Consider the following 20,754-nt stretch of genomic DNA (forward strand, 5'->3'; position numbering starts at 1 on the left):
ACTGGATTAGTGGCTCAGAGATTTTGTGCAGGGAAAGAGGCAGTCCATAAGAAAAGAGGACTCCAAATCTCCCCCAAAGGAATTGACTTTATTCGAACAGAGTCTGAGGAAGTTCAGGCCTAAGGGCACTCTGAAAATCAATAGCTCTTCTTAGCTAAGAGCAACAAGCTAAACTCTATGTCAGCTAGTTCACAGGAGAGAGCTATGGAAAGAAAAATCTAAGAAGTGCCTTTCTTGCATTAGAAAAAAAAAATTCAAACACTATCCCTGCACAAGTTTAAAAGGATCCAATTATAGAGCAATTTATGCCCCAAGACCTTGTCAACAACAATAGAGCAATCAGCTGGGAATTAGTGGATCCTAACAACTGCATGGGATACTAAATAAGACAGACATCTGAATACACAGATCAGGAAAAGAGGACTAAAACTATTCCTGTCCCATGGTGACTGCATGCATGTTCACGGTTCTGCCCTCTGGGAAGTGACATCAAAGACTTCATAAGCAAAAGAAATAAACTTTGCTCAAATACTCTATCCAAATAAAACAAACAAATAAAACCAAACAACAACTAAAATATTGTGAGATATAACAGACAAATGCTTCAATGCACCCATTTTAAACACATTTTTAAAAACTAAAAAACAAAACAAAACAAAAAACACTTAAGGAAGTAAAGGAAGCTAGTATGGCAATGTTTCCCCAGTTAGAGAAAATCAATAAATTATAAAAAGAATTTAAAAGAGTGAAGATAGCTTAAGGAACTTCTGGGACAACATCAAGTTGAATGAAATTCACATTTCAGGGGTCCCAGAAGAAGACAAGAGATGGAAAAGGGCAGAAAATGTATTTGAAGAAGCAATGGTTGAAAATTTCCCTAACCTGGGGGAGAAAACAAATTATATTAAAAAAAAATAGAAATTTGGGTTATTAACAATTTTGGTGAAATGAAACATTCACTACAAGGGCTCAAGAGTGGATTTTTAACTGGCAGAAGAAAGAAGTAGCAAACTCGAAGGTAGATCAATAGAAATAATGCAGGGCACTTGTGTGGCTCAGTGGGTTAAGCCTCTGCCTTTGGCTCAGGTCATGTTCTCAGGGTCCTGGGATCGAGCCCCGTGTTGGGCTCTCTGCTCAGCAGGGAGTCTCCTTCCCCCTCTCTTTCTCTGCCTGCCTCTCTGCCTACTTGTGATCTCTGTATGTCAAAAAAATAAATAAAATCTTTAAAAAATAGAAATAATACAATTCAAAGAACAGAGAGAAACCAGAATGAAAAAAAAAATGCCTACAGCCTCAGAATATGTGAATATCAGAAAGTGAGGAGAAAGAGAGTAGAAATATTCAAAGAATTAAAGGCAAAAACCTCCTAAATTTGATATATAAAAAACATTTTTCTATACATTCATAAAACTCAAAAAACTCCAGGAGTATAAATGAAAAGAGAGAGATACACAAGACACATCATAATGAAAATGCTGAATGCCCAGGACTCCTGGGTGGCTCATTTGGTTAACTGTCTGACTCTTGATTTCAACTCAGGTCATGATGTCAGGGTCATGAGATCGATGCCCACATTGGGCTCTGTGCTGTGTGTAGAGCCTGCTTGATATTCTCTCTCTCTCTCTCTCTCCTTCACATTCTATCATCTCTCCTTATCTCTCTTTCTCCCTCTCCCTTTCTAAACAAAAAATGATGAAAGCCAGAAACAAAGAAAAAAACCTTGAAATCATCTCAGGAAAATGACTTATCATGTAAAAGAAACCCTAATATGACTAACATTCTGACTTCTCATCAGAATCAACTGGAGCAAGAAAACAGCAGTATGATATATTTAAAGTGTTAAAAGAAAAAAAAACACCTGTCAACCAAACATATTGTATCCAATAAAAACTATTTTTCAAACACAAAGAAAAAATAAAGATATCATCAAATAAGGAAAAGTAAAGAGAATTTTCTATCAGACCCATCTTATAAGAAATATTAAAAGAGTTATTTAGGCTGAAATCATGGGACCAGAGAGTAATCCGAATCCATAAAAGAAAGCAGAGTACTGGTTAAAGTAATAATGTAGGTAATTATAAAAGACTTTTTTTTTAAATTATGGTCCATTGTGGGGCTTGAACTCATAACCCTGAGATCAAGACCTGAGCTGAGATCAAGAGTCACACTTGAAGAACTAAGCCACCCAGGTGCCCATATAAAAGACATTCTAATTGCATATTTCTTATACTTTCTTCTTTCTACTGATATAAAAAGCAATTGTATTAAACCATATATATGTGTGTATTTTGGGCTCTAAGGCATCAAAACTAGAATATATTTACAATAAGTTTAAAATAACAAACTATAAATATATAGTTTTTCTCCTTTCTTCTCTCAGCTTCTTTAAGAGATATAAAATCGAATAAAGTAATAAAGAAAACAAGGTAATTGCGTTTAGAACATATGCAGATATATTATATAGAGCAATAATGATACAGAAAAAAGGAAGGAAGCTAGACAGTAGTAAAATTTCTATATCTCACTGGAATTTAGTTAGTATAGATCTCAAGTAGACTCTTTTAAGTTAAGATGTATACTATGAGCACTAGATAAACCACTAGGAAATTCATTGAAAAATACAGTGAGATGGTCATTACAGGAATTGTAAATATTAGACTAGAAAATATTAATGCAAATAAAGCAATAAAGGAAAAACAGAGAAAAAATGGACAGATAAAAAACAAAAGGTAAAATGGCAGACATAAATCCATCTGTATCAGGGCACCTGGGTGGCTCAGTGGGTTAAAGTCTCTGCCTTCGGCTCAGGTCATGATCCCTTGATCCCAGGGTGCTGGGATCGAGCCCCACTTCAGGCTCTCTGCTCAGCAGGGAGCCTGCTTCCCTTCCTCTCTCTCTCTGCCTGCCTCTCTGCCTAATTGTGATCTCTGTCTGTCAAATAAATAAATAAAATCTTTAAAAAAATCCATCTGTATCATTAATGACATTAAATGTGAATATTTTAAACAATCAGTCAAAAGACTAAGGTAGACCAGATTAAAAAGAGATGCAACTATATCTTGTCTATAGAAGTTAAAAAGGAACATCTCATAATAATAAAAGCATGAATACAGTCAGAATATATAGCAGTCATAAACATGTATGCATCTAAAAACAGAGCTTCAAAATAAATGCATGAAGCAAGCATTAACATACAGCAAGGGAGAAATAGGAAATTCAACAGTAACACTGGAGAACTCTTGATACCCCATTCCCAATAATAGAACAAAGAGGTAGATCAACAAGGAAATAGAAGATTTTAATAATGCTATCCACCAATTAGCTCTAACTAATTATATTAGTTAGATCTATATCTATAGAACTCCACCCACCAACAATATAATATATATTCTTCTTAAGCTCACATGGAACCTTCTCCAAGACCGACCATACGCCAGGCCAGAAGACAAACCTCAGTAAGTTTAAGAGAATTAAAATAATAAAATATCTCTGAACACGTTGGAATGAAACTAAAAATTAGTAACAGAAGAACTGGAAGTTGAGCTGCACACCTAAACATCCAAACTTTTTCTAAACTTTTGTGATAAGTGAAAATTGAAAAAAAACTGTAAGCCAAATGAAAACAAAAAATAAATCTTACCAAAGCATATGGGATCCTGCTAAATTAGTTCTTTAAAGGCAGTTTATTGCTGTAGATGCTGACATTATTAAAAGAAGACGAAGAAGAAGAAGAGGAAGAAATTTAAAAAATACCTAAAAAAATAAAAATTTTAAAAAAGAGATCACACACCAACAACGACTTATCAGTAACTGCAGAATTAAAACATTCCACCACTGTACACGGAACATTATCTAGGACAGATCATATGTTAGACCATAAAACCAGCCTCAATTAATTTTAAAACATTGAAATAATAAAAACTATGTATTGCAATCATAATGAGGTGAAATTAGAAATCAATAACAAAGCAATCTGGAAATTAACCAATATGTGTAAATTAAGGAACACACTATTCAGTAACTAACGCATCTGTGAAAAAAAATGGCAAGAGAAATTTAAAAATTCATTGAAAATATATTGAAAGAAGAAATGCCAAACAGCAAGGAAGATGTGGTCCATATATACTATGGAGTATTATGCCTCCATCAGAAAGGATGAATACCCAACTTTTGTAGCAACATGGACGGGACTGGAAGAGATTATGCTGTGAAATGAGTCAGGCAGAGAGAGTCAATTATCATATGGTTTCACTTATTTGTGGAGCATAACAAATAGCATGGAGGACAAGGGGAGATGGAGAGGAGAAGGGAGTTGAGGGAAATTGGAAGGGGAGGTGAACCATGAGAGACTATGGACTCTGAAAAACAATCTGAGGGTTTTGAAGGGGCGGGGGGGTGGATATTAAGGAGGCCAGGTATTGCATGGAGCACTGGGTGTGGTGCATAAACAGTGAATTCTGTTACACTGAAAAGAAATTAAATTAAAAAATAAAAAAGAAGAGGCCTTAAAATCACTCAGATCTTTTTGATCTCTATGACTTACACACCACTGAAGAGCTTAAATAGATTTGCATGCCCTACAAATGTAGACATAATTTCCAAGGTATATGATTGATTATGCATTTCTTCTCCAATATCTATAAAATTTATGTTTATTTAGCCACATTTTTGCTTCAATCTTTTCTTTTCCCCTCATCACTTCACCATGATTGTCTTTATACCTTCATAGTTGGCACAGTTGATAAATAAATTATTTATCAACATAATTGATAAAAAAGCAGAGTTAGTTAAAAGAATATTTAAGAATATTAAATTTAAGAATTATTTTTCATTTGTAACTTCAGACATGCTGAAGCTGTATTACTTTTTAAAGAATCACATTGTCATTAGTGTTATCAAGGGCATTCTATGCCAAAATTGTAGCTACTGTTTTGAACAAGGGTCTCAGGACACAGTGTGTCAGGTCACAAAATATTTGCAGCTGTTTTTACTGCCAGCATTAAATCATTATTTACTAAGTTCTAATAATTTTTTTATAAGCCACTCAGTTCCTCACTCTACAGACAATGATGGAACACTTCAAATATAGGTAAGTAGTTGGTAATTCTAAGTGTTAATTCTGAGTACCCAATAACCATATGCTACTTTTATTCCTTTTTCAACTTATTCCCAGATGAGCACTACTTTTCCATTCATGTATCCTGTTTTAATTTGGCTAAAAATTCATATTCTCATTCTATGCACTTGGGAAAGATAACAGGTGCACATTTTATAGGCACTTGTAAACATCACTTTAATTGGCTCTGTTTATCTAGTGAGCTGACAGTGCATAGTTGGCTGTTTTTGACACACACGCAAACATTTGTTGAACTATAACAACCCAAAATGCAAATCCATTCTCTTATTAGGAGTAAATATGCCATGGTTGGTGTCACACTAACAACTAATTTGGGAGGTGAGAAGTCACTTCAGAATCTTAACTTATTTTGATTTTACTACCATAACATTTTGTCTAAATTTGCTGTGTTCCAAAAGCATGTTTCTTTGTCAGAGACATCAAATCCTGAGGGAGAAATAATCTAGCAGTCAGTTAGGGCATGAAAAGTCATTAAATTCTCACAAAAGCAATCACCAAGGTGTCAGTAAAAATCAAGTATGTATCTGAGAATCTTTCGTGAAGGAGACTGAAGGCAGTGACTGAGTTAGGTTTGGGGATGTGGAAAAGAGAAGCCAATTTAAGTTTCAAGCTACAAAGTGGAGTACAACAGTTGGGAAGAACTGAATCAGCCTTCGAATAGGTAGATATCTAGGTCCTGTACGGAGGAAACTGTGACAAAGGGACTCCAGTTCTGCTTCCCCTGACTGCCCCCAAGATGAGGTCTCTTGTCCTTCCCAGAAAATGTGGATTATAATTCCTAAAAGGTTTAGAAATTTTGAAGCATAAAATGACAACATGCATAATGAAGTAGCCCAACAGCATTGTAAGTGTCCAACAATTGCAAGAAAATAAGGAAAATCAGTGAGAGCAAATCATGAAGCTTTGTGTCAAACTTATCGAAAGAAACCGTATTAAGAGTAGGAAGCGTAAAAATCAATGAGGGAGAGAAAAAGATGGAAGGAAGTTAATATACATTGTTTAAGATCAGAGTGAAGAAGAAATGGCAAAGTGCAGTTTAAAGTCAGAGAATGTGAGGGGCGACTGGGGGGCTCAGTGGGTTAAGCCTCTGCCTTCCGCTCAGGTCATGGTGTCAGGGTCCTGGGATTGAGCACCACATCGGGCTCTCTGCTCAGCGGGGAGCCTGCTTCCCCTCTCTCTCTGCCTGCTGCTCTGCCTACTTGTGATCTCTCCCTCTGTCAAATAAATAAATAAATAAATAATCTTTAAAAAAATAAAGTCAGAGAATGTGATAAACAGAAGTCATGCATTCTATGATGTCACCTAATAAAATTTCTTTCTTCTACTAAGACAAAACACTAGTGACCCGTTTTGTGTGGGCATGCCCTTTGACTTATTTGTGAAAAGCCATAAATTATTTATAGCTATCTTATGAAAATCTTGTGCTCAGTTGACCCTGCTATCTCTTTTCAAGGAAGCTGGCCAAAGTTTCAATTCAACCTGGAGTCCAGTGCTCCTACAGCTCTTATGTTCACACCACTGGATTGGCAAGTTTTATATGGTCAATGACTGTTACATCTTTACAAGTACATCTTGTCTCCCTAAGTATGCTGCTGAAGGACAGAGACCATGTATTTTTTCTATTATCTCCAAGATCTGATTATAAGACCTTAATCAACATTTGATGATGGTGAAGAGGGTTAATGAGAGAAACTGCATAGAGATTAAAACCATGGTGACATTTCATTAGTCTTACAATCTAAATAATGAATTGAACAGCAACAGATAAGATTATGATTGACCATATGAAAATCCAAGCCACCATCTCAGGAAATTTAGGTTATCCAGACCAGCACTATGGTTAACGAATATTTACACATCCTGCTTTTCTTTGAAGCATATTTTATGACACTGAATTATCCAAATAATTGTTTTAAATCTTTACTTCATTTCTTATTACACCATATACATAAGAAAAATCTGTTCTAAATGTGATATGGTAGATATGATAGCTATGATAAAGATGAAGCATTAGAGCCAAAAAATAAGCTTCATTAAAAAAAAAAAACTAAAGGTAAATTCAAGGTAAGTTTTAGGGCAATAATTGGAACCTCAGCTTGCTCAACAATATTTTTCAAAAGAATATATGATTCAGAGCTACACTTTCTAATTTGACGGCAAATTAAAGAAAAATAAAATAAATAAAACAAAACAAAACAAAAGTAAACTGTCTCCAGAACATCTTTACTTTAACCTATAAATAACAGAATTTTTTTTTACCAGCTAATTCAATAGATGTCAATGGACAATCCCGGCTAATTAAGTGTGCATTTGTGCCACTCAACCTCTGAATAATAAGAACAGGGCAAATTATCCATCAACCAGCCTGACTGAAAGGCCAACTAAATTGAATTCCTGTTTTGAAACTATGCATCTCCTTGTGGCTAAGTAGCAAATTTACATCATGTTATTACTTTTCTGCCCTTCTTCCTAAGTAAAATTCTTCATTTAGAAAAAAAATGCAAACCATAATTACAGTATGATTACCCTTAGATCCTGGTTTTCTCTTGTGTAATTCCCATAGAAAGTGGAGGTGATTTACTTAGTCTAATGCTTCACCAGTACCTTGAACTTCCCAATTTTATGCATATTCCTTCCATAAGCCATTAAGCTGAAATGCATCTATGATGTAGTTGAACACCATTCATCACATAATATCCAATATTCATGCTTATATTTTTATAAGGGATGTACCTTCGAAGCAGAAGCTATATATTGCTTGGCCAGAGTTCATGTGACTGAGTGCATTTGCTTTCAGATATTCAATAAATCAAAGAAAGTACCAAAAGTAAGTTTTGACATATTTAAAGAAAGCTGTAACGGTAATGTATACTACTTATAAACCTATGGCATATCCCATAGACAGCTTAAGTTGTTTTTATTTTTTATTAAGTTCTGATGTTCAAAGCTTTCTTCTGTATACATGCATTCAAGAACAAAAACTTTTGAAATTATATATATTCACAGAAACCCTGGTGTTTCACAAAAGTAAAAAGTGATTAAGATATAGGAAATCAAGGGGGGCTGGGGGGAGGGCAACTGGGTGATGGGTATTAAGGAAGGCACGTGTTGTGGTGAGCATTGGGTGTTATATGCAGCTAATGAATCATTGAAAACTACATCAAAACCTAATGATGTACTATGTGTTGGCTAACTGAACGTAATAACAAAAAAGGTATAGAAAATCAAGGCCAAGACAGCAAGAGAGTCCATTTATTCCATATCACATACTCAATTTCCAACCTCAGATAAAAGAAACACAAACAAAAATCCTCCTTGCTCTAATCTTGATGGAATATAGACCCAGTGAGTATATTATCTATTCAACTACAATAACATACCTTTCATATGACCAGGGGAATAGAAATATTTTTTCTGCATATCAAACATTAGATATTTTTACTCAAATTTTGGAATAAAATGTATCCTTTCAGCTCTACAGCATTTTTTGTAGTTTGGAAAAAAAATTGTTCCCGAGTGCCTTCTGTGCATATTTTCTCTTTCATGTAGAGAATCTTAACCACTTTGATAAAGAAAGCTTTCTATTACCACATTTTCATGCCTCACCCATAACTTTTGGTGGATGAAATCAAGAAACGGTGACTATCTCTTTTCCAGGCTAATTTATATATATAGCCATATAATAAGCACTGGTTAAAACATATATTACACTAAGGTAATTCTTGGCTGTCTTGTTTCTCTTCTTGCTCATCTCTGCATTCAGTATTACAAAGCTATTTGTTATTGATACAATTAGATTAAATAATTATTTATTGAGTACCCACTGGACACGAGGATGTATAGCTGATATAAGGAAGGATGAGATCTAGTTTCTGCCCATGTGATTCTTCCAATCCTGCAAAGTAATAAGATAAATATGCAGATGACTACAACAAAATATTGATTAAAATAAGTGTCAGTACAAAAGTAGGGGCAAAATTCCAAAGGGAATCTAGGGAACATGTGCAATGCTTGGGGTGGGTCTCAAAAAATGCAGAAATTTTGATAAGGAATAAAGACTGTGAAAGCAGATGAACTGCATGAGCCAAAACATAAAGACAGGAAACTGAAAAGTCAGTGTGAAAAACAGAAGTGAAAACTATAGATAGAAATTTGGGAATAGTATTCTGAGTGATAAGATACAAGGAGGGAATCCTGGGAATGTCAGCCCATTGACATACACTCTCAACGTAAATTCATGCTTCATGCAGAAGCAGCACTGTATGGCAAATCATGATGGTAACTAGGGTGTGCACTAAGTTCACAGACAGTGATGCTGGCAAAAATATGGAAAACAAACAAACAAAAAAAGAAATATGGAAAACAAGGAAGGAAAATCCATGTCCAAAAAAAGTTTCTATTCCAGTGAAGACAATTCTGTCCACAACCCCTCACAACCATGATGGCAGGTTGCTGACATCTTCAAATAAATGGAGGGGATGAGGATAGGTCACTGCTATAGATTGACTGTGGACACAACAGCCATGATAGCCAGGAATGTCTTGGGGAGGGAAAGTCTATATAATGGAGCACAGGCATAATTTCCATCCCTGCCACCAAGACCATTTTTTCCTTCATGAGTTATTTTAAATAACACAAATATCTACACATTTGAGACCGTTCTAAGAGGTCCATCCAAATTCCTCTTTCCCATAATTCTTGTCATCAATCCTTTAATCTTGTTCCTGTTAAGTTCCTAACCAGCTATCCATTCTAATAGCTACAGGCCATGAATTGGTGTGGATGCATTCCTTAGGCCATTTTGCTCTGCAGGCAAACTGGGCCTCCAGATAAACACTGGAGTTCAGAGCTCTGCTCACATGGAAGATTGTTCTTTCTTATTACCCATTAGGGAGACTTCCAAGTAGAGCTGTAATGTGACAGTAATCCACCTCTGCCTTGTGATAGCATCCTGTCTGATTGCAGAACCTTCTATAAATCAAACATGAGTCTTCTTCTCCTAAGCCAAATGATCACAATGATCTCCTCATGGGGACATAGGAATAGACTGAGGGAGAAGTGGCAGCCAGGAAGATAAAGTGCTGCTGGAATGTAAGCACCCAGCTTGGACAAATTATTTGTTGCTTCAGCACCAATTTGAGAGGGCCCTACAGACTCTTCATGGCTTGGTTGATCAATCATTATATTTTTTAATGATGGGAAGTTCCATATGCAAATAAATAAATAATAACTTAATTATGTTCCATAGCCAGGCATTCCTTCTCCACCAAAGCATGGATGTCATAATGGAAGTTCTGGAATTGCCTTAATAGAAGTTCCATTTAAGTGATTTTAACAAACCAGTAGTATATAATACAGCATTGCTAAAGTCCACCCATTATTTGAATGGCTTTTCCCTTAAAATTTTTATAAATTAAAATTGTGAATAGAACATTCCCTTATGTTGAATGCAAGCTCATGCAACCACTCTGGAAAACAGCATGGAGGTTCCTCAAAAAGTTGAAAATAGAGCTACCTTACCAGCAATTGCACTACTGGGGATTTACCCTAAAGATACAAATGTAGTGATCCAAAAGGGCACGTGCACCCCAATGTTTATAGCAGCAATGTCCACAATAGCCAAACTATGGAAAGAACCTAGATGTCCATTAACAGATGAATGGATAAAGAAGATGTAGTATGTGTATATATATGTGTACACACACACAATGGAATACTATGCAGCCATCAAAAGAAATGAAATCTTGCCATTTGCGACAACATGGATGGAACTAGAGGGTATTATGCTGAGCAAGATAAGTCAATCAGAGAAAGACAACTATCATATGATTTCCCTGATATGAGGAATTTGAGAGGCAATGTGGGGAGTTTGGGGGGTAGGAAAGGAAAAAATGAAACAAGATGGGATTGGGAGGGAGAAAAACCATAGGAGACTCTTAATCTCACAAAACAAACTGAGGGTTGCCGGGGGTAGGCGGGTAGGGAGAGGGTGGTGGGGTTATGGACATGGGGGAGGGTATGTGCTATGGTGAGTGCCGTGAAGTGTGTAAACCTGGCGATTCACAGACCTGTACCCCTGGGGCTAATAATACATTATATGTTAATAAAAAATAAAAAAGATTTTTTTAAAAAAGAATATTCCCTTATATTAACAGCAAAGAAATCCAATGTGAAATTCTTATATTGACAAGAACACTGTGGGTTCGACATAATGCACTAGGCTACAAAATTGTTTGCATAGATAAAGCAAAGATGTAGTCTGATGGTAACATCAACATTATCTCAGCCTCTCAGGGATAAGAAACCTATCCTGAGTCACGGTCTCATAGAATAAGTTTAAGTCACTACAATGGTTGTCACTAGTTAATACTCAAAACTTGACAAGTAGTATATATACGTATCTGGATGGACATGAGTTTTCAAAGATATTTTAGATTAATATTTATCCATCATGAAATGCTGAGAAAGACTACTGGATGCAATAAGAAAGTAAGATGTATATAAGACAAACCAGTACATGAAAACAGCTGGAGTCTTGTGGATTATGTAATTCAGAAAGTACAGTTGGTTTCTTTCATATATAGCCTTTTTCATATTTTACATTCATATGTAGCTCTGTGGTTTTCTAAATGAAAGATTCAGGTTTTGAAAGCCAATCTCATTCTTAGTGTTTTCCCAGACCTTGTTTTAATGCATGGAAGCATAAGAGGAGTAAGCAAAAATTTAGAGTTGTAACATTTTTATAAAAAAAAAAAAAAACTGGTCTCAACTCAAGGTTCTCAAAAAGATCTCCTATGAACATCTTGTGTTTATGTGTGAAATGAATTATTGATGTGGAAGGAGAAAAATATTCAGCAGCAGTCATTCTGGTATCCAGACTGGAAAACATGGCTATTTGGGCGGCCCCTAAAGTTTTCTAATTTATTCCTGCTTCCTTGCAAAGCATGCCACGTTGTGAAAACCTAGGGGGTATAAATCTGTTGCGAGAGCAGGAAAGCTCCCACTGATTGGGTGGATGTTTGCTTGCAGATAGAAAATTGATTGAGAAAAAATCTCCTTTACTGAGCGACTTTGCATCAAGGAGACTAGGTGATGCAGAACAAAAAAAAAAAAAAAATTTATATTCATTGGCTGTGTCAGTACAAATGAAAGTGTCAAACTTATCTTTTGGCAATGTAAATTGACTCTACAGGCAAATAAACTGCACTAATATCAACAGGCCTCACATAAAATGAGGAAAATTGCCTTCCCAGAGTCACATATGCCAAGTCTGATTCAGAACATGGCATACTGCCTTGGCATTGTTTATGCCTAGGTGTCCTTCACTCATAAAGGTTAGCTGCAGGTACACTTACAACTACTCATCAGTATGGTACAGAGAAATACAATGACGTAACAGGAAGCACTAATTATGGAGCAATTCAAATAACTTAATTTTAGTGGGAAGCAAGAGAATAGGGTGCTCTGAATTAATTTCTGATTAAGAGACAATTGAATAAAATATGTTTTATGGAGGCCTTGAAATTATAAAGCTTTCTGAAATATGTTAGTTCACATTCACACAGTGAAAGGTCTTGCAGAACCTCTGATTTCTGTCAGCAAGTTAATAATTTTGCCAATCACCCCTTTTACACCGACTCTCTTCTGTGAACATAATACATATTGATTCACTTCAGACTTTATATAAGGTAGGTCTTCCAATAAACCATCTTTTACAGTTGAGGACACTCTTAGAACTAGGGTACTTTAAACATAGAGCCCACATTCTTAACCACTTTGCCATGCTGCCCCAAAAGCACAGCATACAATCTCTTAGATGCTATTGCATGTCTTTGGTTATTTCTTCCTTGGTTTTCAGAACCAGTTCTCAAGTCATAATCAATCCCATACATCCTTTAAATTGCCATTGCTTCTTACCAACCAGTTCTTGGATATTTTCATGTTTCCAGAAGAAATACAGAGTATTTTAATTGGCTGATCCATCTGTCTTCACTCTTCACCTGTGGTTCATTGTATACAATGTTACAACATTAATCTTTTGGGAGCACAACCTGATTGATGGCTCGATGCACCTGTTCCTTGCTCTAATATAAGATTCCTTTGGTCTAGCATAGATCAATGGAACAGAATAGAGAGCCCAGATATGGACCTCAACTCTACGGTCAACTAATCTTCAACAAAGCAGGAAAAAATATCTAGTGGAAAAAAGACAGTCTCGGGCTCCTCGGTGGCTCAGTCGTTAAGTGTCTGCCTTTGCCTCAGGTCATGATCCCAGAGTCCTGGGATCAAGCCCCACATCAGGGTCCCTGCTCAGCAGGGAGACTGCTTCTCCCTCTCCCACTCCCCCTGCTTGTGTTCCCTCTGTCATTGTTTCTCTCTCTGTCAAATGAATAAATGAAATCTTTAAAAGAAAAAAAAAAAGAAAGAAGACAGTCTCTTCAATAAATGATGCTGGGAAAATTGGACAGCCACATGCAGAAGAATGAAACTAGACCATTCTCTTGTACCATACACAAAGATGAACTCTAAATGGATGAAAGACCTCAATGTGAGACAGGAATCTACCAAAATCCTGAAGGAGAACATAGACAGTAACCTCTTCGATGTTGGCCACAGCAACTTCTTTCAAGACACATCTCCAAAGGCAAAGGAAACAAAAGCTAAAATGAACTTTTGGGACTTCATCAAGATAAAAAGTTTCTGCACAGCAAAGGAAAGAGTCAACAAAACAAAGAAGCAACCCACAGAATGGGAGGAGATATTTACAAATGACACTACAGTTAAAGGGCTAGTATCCAAGATGTATAAAGAATTTCTCAAACAACCAAAAAACAAATACTCAAGTCGAAAAATGGACAGAAGACATGAACAGACATGTCTCCAAAGAAGACATACAAAAGGCTAACAGATACATGAAAAAATGTTCAACATCATTAGCCATCAGGGAAATTCAAATCAAAACCACATTGAGATACCACCTTACACCAGTTAGAATGGCAGAAATTGACAAGGCAAGAAACAACGAATGTTGGAGAAGTTGTGGAGAAAGGGGAACCCTCTTACACTGTTGGTAGAAATGCAAATTGGTACAGTCACTTTGGAAAACAGTGTGAAGTTTCCTCAAAATTTAAAAGTAGAGCTACCCTATGACCCAGCAATTGCACTACTGGGTATTTACCCCAAAGATACAGACATAGTGAAAAGAAGGGCCACATGCACCTCAGTGTTCATAGCAGTCAGCCCATTTGTACCATTATACTCCATTGGAATATCTTCTTTTTCCCTACCTACTGGAAACCAATATCCATATTTCAGGTCATATTTTCAAGTTTCCTCAATCTCCATAAATAATATCAACCTGTAGTAAATATCACATTACCTACAGCAACATCTGACAACCATTCAATTTAAGATCTAGCTCTCTACTTTCACTTTGTAGGTAAAAGCTCAATTTAGAATTGTTGGCAGAGTTCTATGGTTGTAGAAAGTTTAGATAATATTTAATTGAATATTAATTGGCCCCAAAATATTCAGCAAAAATTTCCCTTTTATTTAAGTTCATTTTTCTGGAAGAGAACAGAAATTCAGGTTAATCGACAATTAAGTTACTTTGAGTCTTGTTAAAAGAAGGATTACTGTTTTGTCAATCCGGAGCCCAATTCTCTACTGCATAAAAATTATTGAGTACTAGGAATTTGTTTTGTGTTTCACAGTATCCTGTGAAATTTAAAAATTTTAAATTACTAACATAAATTCTTTATGTGCTATGAAAAATACCCATTACCTAAGAAGAGTAGAATCTGGAAGTCTGAACACTTTCAGATATGAGAACTACCATGATCATGGATATTTCAAAGTGTGTGTTTTGAAGAAGGATGGGGAACTGAAAGATGAAAATTGGAGTCATTTAAAAAACGAAATATAATCAACATTTGTTTCCAACCTGTGCACACAAAAGGACTATTTATTTGGCTTGCATATGTAGTCATAATTAATCAATCTTCATTTAATCATAAGCTAAGTATCCACAAATTTATAAGACTAGCTTGTAATCAACAATATAGAAATCAGGGTAGTACTTATGGTCTTAAAAGAATTTACCAGAAAATGTTTTGATCCCGGGAATAAGTGAAGTAACCCTTACAAACATATGGGAGAAATATCAGTACAATGAAACCCCATTTCAATGAAAGTTGAAATATAATTACAAAAGCTTTCTTTTAGGAGAAACATTAACTTACAATAAACATATGCAGTTAATAAACTTGAATTTTATTATATAAGAGGTTATCATGGAAATGTTGACAGAATGAAATGTCACAAAAAGAACTACCATTATCTAATGCAGTCTTCATACTTGATGACAAAAGAAATAATGATTAAAGTTATATTCTCAGAATCATCTGTCACTCCCACAGGTTAACAATTTTCCCATGTAGTAGAAAATGCTTGCGATAAACAGATTTGTCACATGTCAATTAGAGAAAAATAAAGATTAAAGTCCTCCAATCATATGCTGGAGAAAAATTACATGTTTTGATATTTTAACATTACCAAAGTTCACATTTCATTTTAGAACTGCCAGGAAAATAATAAAAAGTGCTTTGTGAAAAACATGGTCTTTAAATTCAATTTCCCACTGATGTGTTAATGAACTTGAAAAAATCAAAGTATAATATGAAAAGCACAAGGCAAGTTACAAATAGAGCAAGACGTTTTTAATAGCATACTTCAATAAAAGTAGACATTACTCTTAATATTTTCATTACTGAAGTTTTTACAAAGACATTTTCAATTAACAGAAAATCTGGTTTTTCTGTCCACTATATTCTTAGAACTTAGAAAAATTTACTCAGAGTCTAAATAAAGCTAACAGTAATTGGTAAGAACAGGCTTTTCCTGGATGAATACAAATCTCATGCAGATATTCCTTCGTTTGTGCAGTAAATGTGCAACTAAAAGCAGAGAAATTTTTATCTTTATTATTTCTCACTTTAAAAAATCAAGGTGGGGGGGCCCCTGGGTGGCTCAGTGGGTTAAGCCTCTGCCTTCTGCTCAGGTCATGATCTCAGGGTCCTGGGATCAAGCCCCACATTGGGTTCTCTGCTCAGTGGGGAGCCTGCTTACCCCCCTCTCTCTCTGTCTGCCTCTGCCTACTTGTGATCTCTCTCTCTCTCTCTCTCTCTCTGTGTGTCAAATAAATAAATAAAATCTTTTAAAAAAATCAAGAGGGGGCTCGTGGCTGGCTAGGTCAGTAGAGCATGTGACTCCTGATCACAGGGTTGTGAGTTAAAGCCTCATACTGGGTGTAGATATTACTTAAAAATCTTGAAAGAAGGAAAGAAGAAAGAAAAGAAAGAAAGAGAGAGAGAGAAAGGAAGGGAGGGAGAGTGGGAGGGAAATGGAATTTAAATAAAAACTTTGAAGAACAAATAAATAAAAATTTAAAAACAACAGGAAGTATGTAAATTGTGAATTGTCTGGAAAGGCAAATAATCACATTGATATACTTTTTTTCTTAGTCATTCAGATTTTCATATAAAACCATATCTCTTAACAAATAAGAGGTGTTTTGGGAGGCTGGGTGGCTGAGTCAGCTAATTAGCTACCTTTGGCTCGGGCCATGATCCCAAAATCCTGGGATGGAGCCCTGTGTTGTGGGGCTCAATGCTCAGTGAGGAGTCTGCTTCTCCCTCACCCTATACCTCTGCCCCTCACCCTGCTCATGCTTTCTTCTCTGTCAAATAAATAAATATTTTTTAAAAAATAATAATAAGTGTCTCATGGATAGAAATTTGCCAGAAACTTTATCATCAAAATTGAAATAATATGGGAAGTACAGAGAGTCATAGAATATTTTCTGTGAAGGATACAAACATAGGCTTTATACTTTTTAAATTAATTATTAAATCAGCAACACGGTTCTACTTAAAACTTCCTCAGCTGGTAGTTGCCAGAGGGAAGGAGGATGGAGGTTATGGGTGAGACAGGTGTAGGGAATCAAGAGGTACAAACTTCCAGTTATAAAATAAATAAGCCATGGGGATAAAAAGTATAACATAAAAGCTCTGCCACCACCATCTGCACAGTAACCATGCTGCCCTACTCCATCATCTGCTTCCCTGTTCGCAGCTATGTGTATGCTGCTGACTCACCAGAGCCAGAGCTGGAAGAAGGAGGTGGTGACTGTGGAGACAGGGCTGAAGGGCTCACTCAAGGCCCCCTGTCTCTATGGGCAACTTTCCAAGCTCCAGGATGGAGACCTTGTACCAGTCCAATGCCATCTTGTGATATCCAGGCTACTCTTAGGCTTTCTGGGAAGGACCAGTGGGAGGTGGCTCTGGTGCACATGGTGAATGATGGCATGGAGAATATCCCCTGCAAATACCTCATCCTCATCTATACAAACTAGGAGTCAGGCAAGTAGGAGTAAGTGGAGGCACTGCTGGGCACCTGAAGACCTTTGAGACCATACTGTCCCAGAACGAGGGGGGTCAGAACTTCATCATGGACAAAAGATCTCCTTTCCAGACTTCAACCTGCTGGACTCATTGCTGATTCACCAGGTCCTGACCGTCAGTTGCCTGGACTCGTGCCCCGGATCTCAACCTACCTGGGCGCCACAGCACCCGGCCCAAGCTCAAGGCCTTCCTGGCCTCCTCTAATCATGAGAACCTCCCTATTAATGGCAACTGGAAATAGTGAGGATTTGTGGCACCCTCAGCAAAAAGCAGGAGCTGCCTGCCTTCTTTTCCCCAGGACCAATAAAATTTCCAAGAGAGAATTAAAAAAAAAAAAGTATAGCACAAGAAAGAGTCAATGATATTGTAATAATGTATTATCACAGATGACAACTATACTTATGGTATTTTATAATGTATATAATTTTCTAATGACTATGACTGTATACCTAAAACTATTATAATAGTGTATGTCAACTATATTTCAATTAAAAATGCATCTCCAAAACAAGAATTAAATGGCCTTATGACACTTTTTTTAAACCTAAGAAGCTACCTTCACTCTATTTTTAATTAGAAAGCAAAATTCTCTTCTCCTCATGATACTTCTTTATATGGCAGCTATTTGCTTACTGTTATTGGACATTTAAATTCTTTTTTGCTTAAGCTTCTTATTTACTCCTTTAGAGGTTGTTGATACCATAATGGGAAAGTTTTTGCTAAGTGCTAACTCAGCAGGAATACTTCAAAAACTGTTCTAAAATGTCTTGAACACTGGTAAAGTGGGGAGGGAAGTTTTCTCAAAAAAGGGTATGGGGGCACCTGGGTGGCTCAGTGGGTTAAGCCTCTGCCTTCGGCTCGGGTCATGATCTCAGGGTCCTGGGTTCGAGTCCCGCATTGGGCTCTCTGCTCAGCAGGGAGCCTGCTTCCTCCCCCTCTCTGCCTGCCTCTCTGCCTACTTGTGATCTCTGTCTGTCAAATAAATAAATAAAATCTTTTTTTAAAAAAGGGTATGGAGTTTTAAAGTGAGCTTATGAAGCAGATTAAAACAGAACTTGGAACAGTGGAAATTAATTAGTTTCAGATTTAAGGAAAAAAATTGTAAGGCAGTGTGAAAGGGCTTCAAATAACGGAGTAACAGTGACCTACATATCCATACATAAATCAAGTTGCATTCAGATATTTATTTTTAAATTCTCACGTTATCACCAACTATTAATCCAAAATTATGCTCCAATTACACATATAAAGTATCCAGATCATGAGTTGCAAAGTCCTACCATAAGATAGTCCAATCACATCTGCAATATCAAATGCAACTCTTTGTGCCATATTTTAAAAAAGTATTTCCAGAAGCAGGCAACCAAGATTCTGAGTAAGCCTAAAATTCCACAATGTTTAGTGTGAGGAAAAGAAACTTAGGGGACACTTGATCCCTATTTTCAAATAACTTGACTACCATATTAGAGAAGGAATATGTTTACTCTGTGGAGCTCCAGAGGGTAAATTTGAGCGAAATGATAACTCAGCGTGAGCAAACATCTTATGAAACTCAAAAGAAACGGACTGCCTCCTGAGGTAGCCAGCAACTCACCACTGACCATGATCTAGCAGAGACTAACACAATTCATCAGAGATGCTACATTACAGTGAGATTAATTACTTGGTTGTTGTTTTAAATAAGGAAAATTCATTAGACTATCTAGGTGATTGCTACAAAAAGGTCCAAATGACCTTTTAGGGTTTATTAACCTACCAAAATTTCAAAATCCCTTCTTATTATTAGAGGAACAAATGCATTTAATGAAAACAAGCATAAGTAGTTTGCAAAATAGCTCCATGAATCACTTTTTTCCCCAATTTTATTATAATTTTTATTTTGGTAAAATCTGACTTTTTACAGATTAATTTCTTTTTAGGCCATGGGCTACTGGTTCATAAATTAACTATATAGTTTAGTTACATCAGCTTTATGTTAAAAACTTATTTTTTAAAAAGAAAGTTATAATGATTTAAATTATACAATGGGGAAAAGGACTGTGTCTTCAATAGTGTTGGGAAAACTGGACAGCCACAAGCAAAAGAATGAAACTGGACCCCTCTCTCATACCACTCACAAAAATCAAGTCAAAATGTATTAAAGATAAGCATGTAAGACCTAGAACCATGAAACTCCTAGACGAAAATATAGGGGTAAGCTCCTTCACACCAGTCTTGACAATGAGTTTTTGGATTTGAAACCAAAAGCAAAAGCAACAAAAGCAAAAGCCAACAAGTAGGACTACAACATAAGCTTCCACACAGCAAAAGATACCATCAACAAAATGAAAAGATGACCTATGAAATGGGAGAAAATATTTGAAAACCACATATCCAATAAGGAGTTAATATTCAAAACATACAAGGAACTCACATAACTCAATGGCAAAAATAAAAATTAAAAAAATTAAGAAATGAACAAAGGACCTGAATCAACATTTTACCCAAGAAGATATACAAATAACCAACAGGTACATGAAAAGGTGTACAAAATCACTCATCATCAGGGAAATGCAGACCAAAACCACAATGGTATACCACCTTACACCTGCTAGGGTGGCTAGTATCATCAAAAAAACAAGAGGTACCAATTGCTGGCAAGGATATGAAGAAACGAGAACTTTCGTGCACTATTGATGGAAATGTAAACTGGTACCACTATTATGGAAAACAGTATGGAGCTACCTCAAACAGTTAAAAATAGAACCATCATGTGATACAGCAATCCCACTTTTGAGTATACATCCAAAGGAAACAAAACCACAATCTCAGAGAGATATCTATATTCCATGTTTATTGCATCATTATTCACATTAGCCAAGGTATGGAAACAATCTAAGTGTGTCTGTCAGCACATGAATGGATCAAGAAAATGTGGGGTGTGTGTGTTTGTATGTGTGTGTGCATGTGTGTGTGTGTGTGTGTTTGTGTGTGTGAGAGAGGGGGAAAGAGAGAGAGAGAGATGGAATATTATTTGACCTTAAAAAGAAGAAAATCCTTTCACTTGCAGCAACATGGATTAACCTCAAAGTGTTATGTTAAATGAAATAAGTCAGACAGAGAAAAAAAAAACTTCATGGTATCACTTATACATGGGATCTTAGGGGGAGAAAAGGA

At 36.1% G+C, this 20,754-nt stretch overlaps 1 pseudogene; it reads left to right on the forward strand.

The window, feature by feature from the left end:
- The first annotated feature begins 17,231 nt into the window (after window positions 1-17,231).
- On the forward strand, window positions 17,232-17,839 carry LOC116854905 (annotated as a pseudogene).
- Window positions 17,840-20,754: the final 2,915 nt, after the last annotated feature.

Source organism: Lontra canadensis, unplaced genomic scaffold (assembly GCF_010015895.1).
Source record: "Lontra canadensis isolate GAN:19392208 unplaced genomic scaffold, GSC_riverotter_1.0 scaffold96, whole genome shotgun sequence".
Lineage (NCBI taxonomy): Eukaryota > Metazoa > Chordata > Mammalia > Carnivora > Mustelidae > Lontra > Lontra canadensis.